This window comes from Melospiza georgiana, chromosome 2, assembly GCF_028018845.1.
Source record: "Melospiza georgiana isolate bMelGeo1 chromosome 2, bMelGeo1.pri, whole genome shotgun sequence".
Classification (NCBI taxonomy): Eukaryota; Metazoa; Chordata; class Aves; order Passeriformes; family Passerellidae; genus Melospiza; species Melospiza georgiana.
In genome coordinates, this window is record NC_080431.1 from 74763952 (window position 1) to 74778408 (window position 14457).

General features: G+C 39.6%; 1 protein-coding gene across 3 annotated transcripts in view; it reads right to left on the reverse strand.

Moving 5' to 3' along the window:
• DLG2 (discs large MAGUK scaffold protein 2) overlaps positions 1 to 14457 on the reverse strand; it is a 983427-nt gene that overhangs the window by 919263 nt on the left and 49707 nt on the right. The gene's annotated exons all lie outside the window — the stretch shown is intronic.

A 14457-nucleotide genomic window follows, 5' to 3' on the forward strand; every position in this document is an offset into this window, starting at 1 on the left:
ATCCCCCGTTATGTTCCCAAAGTCTGTTTTGTGCCCTGGGTGCTCCAAAATTGGCCTCTTCTAGATGGCCAAGAAAAGCAAGTGACAGATCTCAGCAGGGTGGACCAGAGGTCCCATATGGAAATAGAAGAAATAAAGATGGCTGGGAAACATAGGAAAAGAAACCAATATGTAGAGGTGGGAGAGCATCTAGGGATGAATGCAAAGCACCCTCAGCTTGGTTCAAAAATGAGTGTTAATACTGATGGATACTTCTGATAGCAGTAGTTGAATGGAGCAGCTCCTTTGGGGGCTCCCCATGAACACACAGTGCTGTGGGCACAGAACTATCCAGACTTGGCTTCCTTCAGAGGTGTACAGCAATCAACAGCTCCAGCTGTCATCCCACATTTTTACCACTTTTTCCTCTCCAGCAATGTTTTGTCTCTGCTGCATTCCCAAACTGCTGGCAGAGACAGCTGTAGTTACAAATGTGCTGACTAGCCATTGCAATTGGACTGCAGTAGCGTAGACAATGTGGATAGGTGTAGAGTTCCTACTTTCTTGGAAAGGAGAGATGGTAGGGCAGAGGGGAATTATTGTCAACATTTTTTCTCTACCCAGCAACCAGATTTCAGTGTTTGTAGACATCTTGCCCATCACAGACATCTTGCACCACTCCAGGCAATATTCAAATCAGGTTGGATGGGGCTCTGAGCAACCTGGTCTAGTGAAAGGTGGCCTTGCCCATGGCAGAAACGTTGGGACAAGATGAGCTTTCAAGTTTCTTCAAACACTAAAACATTCTGTGATTCTATGATCTTCAACATATTAACACTTAGAGCAGCTCTGGAAAAAACTAATCAACAGGAGGGAAATGTGGGTGTGGGAGAGAGGGGAGGAAATGACTGACAAATACAGGCAGATGACAAATAAGTGCCCTTCAATCCAACAAGACAACCTATTCTTCCCGCAAGTAACCCTGTGTGCCACAGCCTTTTCCACAAAATTCCTCTCATTCTCCAAATAAAGGAAAGATTTATCCCAAGCTCTGAGTTTTAATTCACCCATAACTACCTAAGCCTGTAATAATACTGTACCACCATCATTAGCAGCAGTCCTTTAGCTTTGTCTTGAGCTTTCAAGGCCTCAGGACAGAGCTTTGTCTCTTTTGCCATCTGAACTTCTCTTGGCTTGCCTGCAGCTTTGCTTTAATTTGGTTTAGCTGACACAGCGATTTAATTGGCCAGGTTGCCCATGGCTGATTTGTTTTGCTTAGGTTTATCTTCATGTGGTACAGCTATAGTTTTAGAGAGAGAGAACTAACAAGCAAACAGTCCATCTGGAATGAGATATTTATGGCTGTAATGCAGGGATGTGGTACAGAGTTATACAAGCCTGGAACAACATCAGAGACTCTCAGAGAGGGAGACACAGGACATTGCATCCAGGATTACAATCAGGGGGTGATAGAAATGGGGCACAGCCCAGCACTGGAGACTCCATCACCATAAAGAAGTCATTCATGGTCAATTAAAGGAAATACTGGACAAGCATGGGTTTATAAAAAACAAAGGAACAATATCTGTCATACAAAAAGAACATCAAATAGAGACTACTTGGATGCAACCTGGAGCTGCAGGCTAATGAAGAATTAACAAAGGTATAAAAGTGTCTTATAAAACACAAAAACATCACAAGTGGACCCTAAGGGGAGTAAGAAGAAACCATCAACATAAACACCAACATAAACCATCAACATAAACATCAGATTCCTCCCCACCAACCATTCCAGATGCTAATGATTCGTTACAAAATCCAGCACTCCTCAGCACCACAACCAGACTGAAACCACAAACCCTAGGGCCCATGGAAGCGCAAGCACAACACCAGGAAAAGTGGTAGAAACTAAAAAGTGTGAGCATAACTATTGGAACTGATTATTTTTTACAAAACAGTTACATCCAGCCTAATAATGATAGAACTTTTATGATGGTATGTTATACCAGCAATGCCTCTACTTCATCATGTGCTAGCTTCTGGCCATTGCACAAGATTTTGAGCATAACAACCCAAACATTAAATACTGCCCTCCAGTCCATTCCTTTAGAAGAAAACAGATACCAGGAATCTGCATCATCTATTGCAGAGACCCACTGAGGCTAAAGGATTGAGCCTACCTAATTGGTGGACAGGGTCATCTGAGGTATCCTTACTGTTATAAAGAGAAGATTTAAGACTGGCTAGATTAGTCACATTAATTATTTCAATATTAGTACTCAGTTACAGTACTCAGCTTTTGCCTTTCATGATTATGATTTGTCCCTTCACACACAGAATTCTGACCAGAAAGGACTAATGGAGCATTCTGTACAAAGAAAAGCAAGGTATCCATCTCCTTTTCCCACTCCTCATACAGGCTGTTTTTCAAAGCTCCCATAAGGATTCAGACCAGTTCATCAGCCCCAAGGATGACAGCAACAGGGAGAGAAGTCTCACTTCATTGCCCCTCCTCAGAAGTTATAAGGATTTCTGTACATTCAGCATGGGACTAGAAACTAATAAAGGCAGAAACCATCTTTATGATTAGGGGTATTGACTGTGCTTGTTTAATTACCTTGCTACAAATTCAAAATAGTCCATTATAGGGTCTCAGTGGAAATTATTGCACAAGTTAAAATACAGATAATTCATTTCTGTAAATTGCCATTATGTATATTTTCATTTGGGTGGCAGAGAGGAAGGTTAAAAACATACATTTTTCAAAAATAGTCTCTTCTTCCTCTAAAGAAGCAGCCCTAGAGCCTAGCTTTAATACAGATATCACAGTGCTGTAAAAGTTAACAGAAATAATGGTGTTCCTATTTAACCAAAGCTTTATATATTTCTAAATTCCATCCCTCCTTCACCACCATAAATAAAGCAGTTGCTATGGCACACTGTGAAACCAAACAGCTCTTTCTCTAGGCCAAGGAGAACAGCCTGCCTCCCCAAGAGTAGCAGCTTGTCTTTCAAAGCTGAGTGAAAATAAAGGGAGTTTCACTTCTAAGCTTTGAATTCCCCTGTGAAAACCTGAATAGAAATACATGGAATGCATATAATCTACCACTGGCTGGCAAAGATGCAAAAGGATTTTTCTAGGCCTGTAGGTTATTAAGACAACCCACTCACAAAAACTTCTATCAGTAAATGAGTCACTAAATCTCAACCAGGAGATGAATAACCATTTTAGGGAAGTAACTGTGACCTCAAGAGGCTCTTACTTACTTTGCAGCACAGATGAACTGGGAATTGGAAGAAACAGTACTACCACCTTCAGCAGAAAAACCTCCAAGCAGTGCACAAATTCTACTGGATGAAGTCCCACAGTGCAAACATTAGATGCAATTCGCCTCCTATGGCACACTGGAAAAATCACACCCAACAGCCACATGTCCTGCTAGGGGCTCAAAACAAGTCAGCAAGGACTCTGAGAACTGACCTAGGAATTACAGGCTCCTGCTCTAGCCACTACAATTTTAGCAACAAAGGAGGATGAAACTTTCAGAGTTACCCTGTGGACACAAATACAGCAGCAGGGCACTTTCCCTGCTAGTATGAGCAGGTAGGCACAGGTGTAATCACTACATACAGACCCCCCAAGATTTCAGTCAAGACTTTTCACCTGGAAAAGCTTCAATATGTGCAAATAAGCTCAAAGTATTCATCCATCTACATTGCAAGCCACTTGCTCAGGCTTGTGACAAAAGGTGTTCTTCTTTCAGGAGAAATACTTCCAGTGTCTGTCAGACAAGCATTAATGCATAAAAATGATACCCCTTTTTTTTTTAAGAAGCTTTAATAATAAATGTTCAACTTTTAAAAATTACATTTTAAGTCAACCATCATGAATTTTTCTTTTTACAAACTCTTGGCAGATCAGGGTTTTAACAACACATAGTGTTTCTTCACTTAAGATGGAACAGCCTATAGATAAAATTGTGACCTGCAGTACCGTGTACTCAAGACTGCAAGTTCATAAAACGACAAACAGAATTATTTCTTCAATAAAGTGGAAAATCATAAATTGCATGGAACATTAGACTCCTGTATGCCACCACACCAGTCCCTTAAAAGTGAGGAATGTGGCTTCAATGTCTTCACAGCAATTCATGGGCTACGGTATCTCAAATTTTCACTCCAAAAGAAACGTGCAGCTTAAAAGAATTTAGGTCTGGGAAAGCTGACACACCTGCTGAGTGATTCCCTAAAAAATATGGCCTACTAAGAGAGTAGTGATGACTTAGGGAAGTTAGAACTGTCTTCTCTAAGGACGTCCATTTGGTACTCTGTCACACAGCAGCTGCATCTTCTCAATATCTGCTTCTACACAGCTCCATCATTCAAATGAATAATGTTCAAGAAGACTTTCTCCCACTTCATGATGGGTTTTTCCTCCTGATGATGCTTTTAAATTATGTTTCAGGACCTTATCCAATAGCACACAGGTTTTTTCCTCAAGTGGGAAACATTCAGGGACACAAATACACAAGCTGGTCTTCATGTCCACATTCTTTATAGCAGAAGTATTGAGTTCTCCTGGATGTCAAAATGTGCCAGGGTGCAAGTGATGCAGCTGTAGTGGTCACTAATGGTCCTAGGGTGCAGGCTGATAGCTGAAGTTCAACTCTGAAAAATACCAGAGTAGAAGAACCTGTCAAAGAATAAATATGGTAAGGGTAATTCAAAATTAAACATAAAATTTTATTATCTTATGTAAATAAAGCCATTCATTAGGAATTTAACATACTATAAATACTAAATAGGGACCTTGTCAAACCCATGCACACTCTGTACTTATTCCTGGCCACTAAACTTCAGAAGGTACTGAGATGATCTTGCCTGGTGCCATTGTGACCCTCTATTACCCTATTAGCTGCAAGAGGATTTAAGAGAGGATTCAATAATTCTTTTTTTCAACATTTGTCTTGACTTAGGCAGCCAAAGAATATTAAATGTTTCCTAATTATTCTTCATTTTTTGATTTTCTTTAATATGGGTTAGAAACACTGCCGCCAGATTCTTACATTCCACCTTCCCAAGACACCACAACTACATGACTTGGGAAGGCTGTACCTGGAAAAAAACCTAAAATTGTTTGATACTTTGTCACAGCCCAATTTGGAATAAAACCATGGCAGTGCAAATGAGAAAGAGAAGTGGGAACATAATAATTCTTCCTGAAAACTGAAGTGGTAAAAGTCTGAGTTTGCTTCAAAGATGACTTTGCAGATTACTGAATCAGTAATCCCTCCTTACTGGCCACATCCAAAACCACTCAATTAAAATAGGAAACTTGATCAAGCGAATCAATTTCATATTAAAATAGCTGAATCACGTTCATTTTCATTAAATGAAAACTTTTGCCATTTTAAACCAGCTCTTATGAGAAGCAGATCCTTCTCCCTCCTTTTTAGACCTCCAGCAATCATTTGGAAAGCCATACACAGTTTTCTGCATATTCTCCTTTAACGAGGAGACTTTGAAATCAGTGGCATCAGCACAAAATAGAGAACACCCTTACTTTTTGTTATTGATTGTGAAAGTTCTTCCCATTAGAATATTCATTTCTCATCCCCACTTAAAGAGCAAGGTTACAGTTACTGCCAAGCCCATGGCCACGTGAAAGCCCATTTGGAACCTCAGGAATGGGAGTGAGCCCTGGGAAGCTCCTGCAAGGCTGTGAGAGAAAAGGATGGCAGCCACTGCTTTCTCCCATTCTACTTGCACCTCCTTTAATGGAGAAGGATTACAATCTCATCTTCTCTCTGCCTCCTAAATGAAGTTTGGTTTTAAAAGTCAGCCAGTTGAGGTACCTGCACGGCACTCGTGCCATGGGAAAAGGGTATTTCTGCCCTAAGAAAGGCAAATAAATGGATGGAGGAGGGAACACATACTGTCTCTCTCAGCTTGTAAGAATTCAAGCACCTAGCTTTGAGACTGAGTGTATTTGACCCAAGATGAATCAAAGTTCTGTGCAATGTATTTTCACACACCTGTAGCCATCCCATCCTACACACTCAACACCTGCTCTGTGAACCTGACAAATCCTAGAAAGGTGGAAGAGATTGGGTGACACCAACATGGCTGCTTTTTGGAAAAACCTTCAAACCAACCTGTTGGAAAACACCCTTTTATTCTAGGACTACAGCCATCTTACTCCAGAACAACTCTTCTAAGCAGAGCTTCCCACTAAACCACGAGAACAACCAGAGATGTCTGTTGCTTCTGTGGGATATGGGGAGAAATCTTGGCCAAATTAACAAAAAGAGTTTCACAATAATATCATTAACACTCTGTTACTGCCAAATTGATCAGCATTGAGCACCCTCAGAAATGCCTTTGATGTAATCAATGTCAATGACCAAAAAACCCAAGACAGCACCACAAATAAAATATCCAAGCTGCCAAATTCACACCACAGTACCTTCCAGAGGAAAGTACGACACATGCAAGTTAAAAGGAAGCTTTTCACCCCTATGAGTTTAGGATTCTACTAAGAATGCCAAGAATTTAATTAAAGGTATAAAAGGTAATCAAACAGGTGAGACAAAGCAAGATTTTTTTTTCCCATTCAAATTACACTGAATAACAAGCATTCTTGAGCAACAGCTCAGGATCATGCACTAGCAACAGAAAAGTAGAGTTTTTTTCAAGCGACCTTTTTTGCATCTCTTTCACGCAGTAATAGGGTCCTACAACACCTCATCTCATTGGCTCCCATCTCTGTGCTTCTCATTATCCAACTGTTCTCACCCAGTGATACAAATGTACTTTCTCAGTACTCTAGTAGTAAATTTGTCCTGGATTCTTAATCTTGTTTTGCCACAAAATATATCAGACAGTAAGTGGGTTAAGTTTCCATAGTTCTGCCTAACTGATTTCTCTCGGCATCGACTAACAGGAAAAGATTTGAAACAGCAGATCACATCACAAGACAATTTCATCTTGGGTTTCTCTGCCTGCATTTGCCCAATTATTGCCAGTTTGGATTGAGTAGTGTGGGCATAAAAGCACTAAAAATTACAAATCAGTCACTAGAAAATCACCATAAGGAAGTGTCTTTGACCAGTGGTCATGAGATCATGACTTTTCTAAAGGTGCCCATGACAGTTTTGCCAATCATCCCTGAAGAAGTATATCCCACCTTCTCTCTCCTCTTCAGTGAAATAGGAAGATGTAAATTCAGCTTGTAAACCCTATCACTGTGCCACTGAGTGTTCAAGCTCTGTAGCAAGATGCCACATCAGTAAACAAATAATAAGAGACAAAATGAAAGAATATGGTTTCCTGGAGCAGATTTTTATAATTCTATAAAGACTAATATTTCACAGATTTCACCTAAGTGGGATGTACCCCTGCCTCTTGGAGAGTTGCATCTGAATTCAGCGATTTTCTCATTTTGCATGGAGAGAGGGAAAAAGAAGGCCCAAAGTTAACAGCTTTTACTGAATGAATGTAGAATAAAGCCACCTAGGAGGTGGATTTTAAAACAAAGACCTAAGGGAAAAGTATAGTGTGCAATTTCTATCAGGAAACATCAAAAGAAAGAAAAAGCAACAGACACTATAGGAAAGAAATAACCCCAAGGCTTTAAGTGTGCATGGTCTGGATGATGAGAAACATTGAAAGAGTGATCACAAAAGAGTCAGTCACAAAATAATCTCATAGCTGTTTGTACTGAACTGTTAATGCAACCTGCTTAGAACAGACAAAAAAAAAGGACACTGCAGGGCACAAACTAATAAGGGACCAAGGCAAAAAATGTACTTCCAATCTGCTTTCACAAGGGAAGAAGGAAAAGATGAAAAGTTGCAAGAGTGAGAGATGAATGTAAAAAATCAAAGACTTGAAATTTCTGACTTGTGAAGAGACTGCAAATAGAAATACAGTACAATGGCAACACCCTCTGACCCATGCCTGTATTGATAATCATTGCTCTAAGAAGTACAGGTTAACAATTAAGTTTAATCAGGGACCAAAGAATAATGCAGAGCTCTAGGGAATGAAAAAAAAAATTACATACTTTCTTATAATATTAGATATATTCTCTTTGTATTAGTCTGTATTGTTCACTAAAGTAAAATATATTTTATTAATCACTGCCCAATTGGTAACTGTAATAGATAGGAGCCAACAGACATATTTGACATCAATTATTCTTCATAAGTCATAAATAATGAAAGAAAAACAGGGATTCTTCCTGGGGAAAGCTACTAATGCATTGTCTAAAACAAAGTGGGAGCAGTGAAAGTGGGTTTGTAAGAAGGTTATACACAACCACTTTGAGTTTCTGTTTCCTGTTAGAACTAAGAAAATATTTAAGCTGCACTCACTGAATATAATTACAGATGCTTTCAAAGATCTTTAAATATTTAACTACTTAGTCGTCACAATATCTCTATTAAATAGACGTTTCTTTGTACCCCCAATTTACACAAGAGAAATATCTTTTATAGCTTATTTTTAAAAGTGGTTTTGTTTCTTTTATGAAATGCTGGAAACAGAAAAACCCCCCACTGGATAGAGGCCTCTGCAGGTGCAGCTTTGTAGATGCAGACACAAATGAGAAGTTTTCTGCTCTTTGATTACTGCTGCCAGTCAAGCCAATATTCACTACAGGCTTCAAAATGCAGAGGCAATTAAGTAAAAGGACAAAGCCATATCTGCAAATTTCAGCAGAGGCTCCTTCAAAGTTCAGCATGGAGAAGAAGGGCCCTGCACACAACTGCACACCTGGCTGTGCCAAGAGCAGACTTTGCAAGCTCTTGGCACTTCAACTCCAGCTGAATCTATTGATGGATTCTGCTTTTCTGAGCCAAATTTCCAAGGCAGAGGGAATGAAAGGAATGCAACAGGCTTATTTTAAACTTGACATTTCAGCAGAGCAAATCTATAGAATAATTGGAAAGACTTGAAACGAGCATATAATATTTATCCATACATTTTGTCCAAAGAATTACTGGTTGGTCTAGCACTACACTGAGAAGCCAAAAGAATATAGAAACATTACAGCCAGATGAATGAACTTGGATGTTCCTAGGGTATATTATTTTTTCACAGAAGAGCTGAAAGATGTCACCTGTACCTTAATTAAATTTTTAGAAGTTCCCAAATGAAGAGCAGCTACCAGAGAGTGAGAGAGAACAAAATGAGAAAATGAAGTTTCTGCTTAATTGTATTGTGCATTCTACATGGGCATCTGATAAAAGAAGCTGAATCTTAAACAAGATAAAACATAATCATGTTTGTTTTAATTTAAAAACCAAAAGAAATAAACAACCTAGATCCAGAAAAAATTAAACCTAACATTATTTGTTCTATTCTAAGGCACTCCCTAGGACTAGGACAGGACTATTGGGTGACACAGAAGCACAGAGCATACACATCACTCATGCACAAGAGTCCCCCATACTATTGAAATAATAACTCAGTGCAGTATGGTGCAGCCCTTGTGGCAATGCAAATGGTTATATTGATTTTACTGAGTTGTGGACAGGACAAGCTCAGCATGACTTTGAAACTCAGGATAAAAATCAGTCGACTGGAAAAAAACAAAAGCCAGGCAGTAATACTCAGGTAATAACAGTACTCACAGAATAAAGTAATACATGGTGATTAAGAGTAAGGGAATGAGACTTTACAGGATGACAGGTAGCAATGCTGCATAAATGCTAGTGAAAGTCATTTAATACATACAAAATTGCAATTCTGCAAGTATTTGACAAGAATGAAAATACACGAGAGGAAATATTTGCCAGAATTGTTAACAGTTATAGAGGAAAAGATAAAACAAAGCCTGGCTAGATGTTTCCTTCAAAAAACTGCCACAAAATTTAATTTTAAAAAGGACACAGTGGATAAAACCACAGGATAAGGTTGCCCAGGACCACTGTTCCAACATCTCTACCAGAAGGCTGTAAAAGAGGGTTTACTCTGCTTAGGAAACTCTTTTGATGGATGACCCATTTCTAGTCAAAGAGAATTATTATGCCCTCACTCTTCATTCCCTACCTGGACTGCTGACTCATTGTCCAGTGCTACAGAACCCATGCAGTGAGTGACAGACATATTACATCAAACCCAGAAGTACCATTTTTCACCTATTTCATGCTCACATGATTAGGTCAGATAACATTCAGCATTTTTACCCTTCCAAAAACAAAGCAGGCATATTGACTGGCTGACTAATTTGAATTTAGAGTCATTTCTATTTGTTAGTGTCATTAAGTAGACAAATCATAGCTATGAACCAAAAAAAAAGCTGGGCTGCTTTGTACTGATGCAAATGATGACTTGAGTTACAAGGTTGAATGGGGTCTGATATCTGCTTGGAACAAAGTGGAAGGCCCAGTGATATTTGCTATTTTATATATATAGGTGTGGAATTATATGTATGAAGAGATTTATGACCCTTGCTACACCAGGAATCCTTGGGCAAGATTTTTGAAGGCACATAAATAATCCACCAATGGATAAGTGGGATTTACCAAAGCACACGCAAACTCTAAAAATTCAAATTTTACCAAAAGTCGGCATGTGCAAAAATATTTTATAGATTCTAGGAGATGGCCTCCTGCAGATATAAGTGCCTAAATGCCTTTGTCATCTGCACTGAAGCCCCATGAGGCTGCTGTGAGACAACACATACCACATCATGATTTCTTGTAAGGCAAAAACATCTGGAAGCTGTAAATATGTAAGACGTCAAGCCTTTGGTCCACAAATCCACCTGATTTAAGCTGAAATTAGTGGCATCTAGGGACCTATGTATTTTTGCACATCTGGCCTAAAAATTTCATGCCAAAGTTCTTTGTCATAACAAAGTTTAACAAAGTTTTTAGTTTGTTTCTCAGATGTGTGTATCAGGGATGCTAGTCAGTAACTGCTGACACTGTGTCTGGTGTAGGGACCCTGTGTGGGATCCAGTCTGAACAAGGTTGAGCAGAGACACACCATAACTGGTTCCAGATGCTTTTGGAGTGGTGGGATGGCTTCTACACAATGAAGTAGAGAAGAGCTGCCTGAGATGACAAGGGCAATCAGAGATGACACTTTTCATACAAGAGGTGGAATGGAAACTGGTCTGTTGGTTTGGCCCAGAGTGCACTTCATAAAGGACTTGGGTCTGTGCCTCACCCAAGTAACCAAAGCTTTTCCAGAATATTTAATCTGAGATTTTTATCCTCTTCTTTCTAAGGGCTTCCAGCAAGGCAAACTAATGGGATTATGACAATTTCTGAATTTGGTCAAGCCTCATCATTGTTGATAGCTCATTGCAGAATGGAGCTTCATAAGCAGAAAGTCTTCCCTGTAGTGCAACCATCTTTTCTGAACTTTTCTAGGGGCAATCAGCATCCTTGGGGGTATAAAAGGACAGATTACTTCCAGTGTGAATCTGATGTAAAAGCAGGGCCTTTCAGGAGACCTAGAAATAACAAATGATTACAGAATGCTCTAAGAAGCAATGGGATATGTCTACTGTTAGCAGTGTCTCCACTCCCAGCTAGAGGACCATTAGCATCCATGAAAGGCTGACTCTGGAAGAATAAAGCATCATCCCAGATGTAAATGATGCTGCTCAAAATCTTTTTTACTGAACTTGTGTTTGGTTAACCTGATTACAACTTTGAGAACTGTTGACTCAGCATAGTTTCTCTAGTTTAACAGGCTCAGGGTCAAAGCCATATGCTCTGACAAGGGTGAGATATGAAAAACACCCTCTGTGACATGGTACAGAAGCACAAATCTGTCTAATGCAATTTGAAGACAGGCACTGGCAGGCAGCGATGATCAGCTGGCAAACAGCTCTGTCTCAGGACACACAAGTAAGAAATTGTGCAAAAGTCGACATATGCCAAATAGAAACATCTTTCTTCCACTAACAGGCTTTAATTATTGAATACAATGAACAACCGTGGCAATGCAAGGCGCTACTGCGTGGTAGTTATGTGAAGTGCTGACATTTTAAATAGTGGCTAATAGTGTTCTCAGTTGCTTTTAGGAGACGCTAAACAGATGAATTAAATTTTCCCCACATGCAAATTTCATCAGAGAGATTCAAGATCTCTTGAGGAAGATGCTGGCACAAGCTTCATTGCATTTTGTTTCAGTCTGTGGTGAATGCCCTGCGTGGCACACAGAGAATGAGCACGATATATCACTGAAGGGCATTTGAAGAGTGAGAACGCAGCCACTTTGACTTACAATGTACAGAGGGATACATTCAGAATTATAAGTACAAGACTAATAGGTTCACTGAAGATAGGGATGGCTGAAGGGAAGAAAAAGCAATCACAGAAAGCAATATTCAATAGCAGAGCAAAAGTCTAGTGACTGGTTTGAAAGGAGCTTTGCATCTCTGTGGAGCATGATAATGTCAGTAGAATATCTTCAGTCAGAAAGCGCTTAAAGATAATTAAAGCATTTTCACACTGTTAATGTCCTCTAAATGACTGAAAATGTCAAGGTTGCATCAATTTGAAGCATCCATAACACACACACATACACAGATGCAAAATAAAAAGAAATTATCAAATTCCCTGATGCTGCCAAATGTTGAATATTTGGTAAGAAGAGCACAGCGCATACCAGAGAAGCAGATCACATCAGTATCAACTGATACAAGTGCAGGCTGCAGAGTTATCTATGATGAGTAATTCTGCACTCAGGGAAGTTGATCCACATTTATATCACCATAAGAGGAGACAATAATTTGTTCTTGTATCTCCAGTTACAACCAGACAGTGAAAATATCAGCTCAAAGACACTGAGAGAATATATTCATAGGCTCCACAGGCACAGAGGTAACACCTGACATCTGTACTTACATCAACATGTAGGGCTGACTTTGAGGTTACTCTCACAGATCCCTCAGCAGATGAGCCATTGCACCTGCATCAAGGAGTTACTCAGCAATCACTGAGGTGACACCCTACCAAAGGTCAGGGTGGGTCCTCACAGAAAGCAGGGACAGGGGCTGGGGGACTATAGCTGGCTGATTTCTCCTGATGTAAGTAGATCACATATCCCAGAGATCGAGGAGCAAAGAGATGGATGGGGTTGGATATCTTTTTGTCCATGAAAGTCAGCAGAAACCCAAGGTCTAAGCATGGTGGGAACTCAGGCTCAAACCAAGCTAACAGGATCACCACAAAAATGTGGGATAAAGGGAAGGGTCTGGGATGGGTGAGTCCTCAGGAAGTACTGTTTGCTCCACCAGCAATACTGAGATCCCTCAGCAATCCTTTGTGGCACCCTCTGCATAAGACCAAACTTGGTGTTTAACTGTTCCTTATCTCAGGTAGCCACACAAGCAAACCAAACCCCTGAAATCTGACTATCAGTGCTAACAACTGGATGGAAAGCTGGAAGGAAATGTCATTTTTACTATGATTCACAGAATTATAGAATCATTTAGGTTGGAAAAGACTTCTGTGATCATCAAACTCAACTGTTAATCAAAAAGGCAAACAAATACAGTTGTTTCAACTGTAAGTCCTCCCAAAACAGAATGTGTCTGTTGTTAAAAAATACATCAACATTTTGCCATCTGATTGAAATAAGAACTAGGTATTTTAGATTTTGTTTTGTTTCCGATCGCTTCATTTTTTCTTTCCTTTTCTTGTTATATTAAACCACACCAATTTTTCAAGAGTCCTGACTGCTTCCTCTTCCCTTACCTCTCCTGAACAATGTACTGAATGCTACAAATGAAACTATTTCATCCTTTTCATGCTTTTACATTATTATGTTGAATAAAATAGGATGTTTTCACCAGTTTTATACACAGCATTTTATTTTTTCTTTATGAATGTTACAAAAAATCATGTTAGCACTTCTGAAATTAGATGGCTGTGATTTATTATGGGTTTTCATATCACCTCAGGCCTAAGATACAACTCTGAATTCCAAGTTCAGAGCCCTGTTACTATAATAGCCTTCCCCAAAACCACTCCTCACTGTTCCTACAGCACAGGCTGTTGCTCTATCTCCTCAGACATAGCTTTCTTCAAAAATTAACCTTCTCACAGACAAAAAATTTCCAAAAGTGATTCTAGAGATAAAAATTTCTTACTTGCAGGCAACCACCACAACACTGCCTGTGGCAGGCAGGTATCATGATGCCTGTTTCACAGTTAGGGAAACTGAGGCACGCATGTCAATGATTTGGCAGTCTGAAAGTTTGTGACAGAATCCAGTCTGACCCACAGGGACAGGTGGAAGCAAGAACCTACAAATTTACTGCAGGCACCCAATTCTGTATGATAGGAATGAATATAAATGTAGGAGACAGCCTGGTTCCTTCTCGTGGCTGTGAATGTTCCAGCTACTCAGTACAGACTGTGAAAAATGGTAACACTGACTTGAAGGAGTCTTGTGAGGAGGCAACACTGAATTTCTTTCTGCAGTTGCAAACAACTTGTGTTACACTGGGGA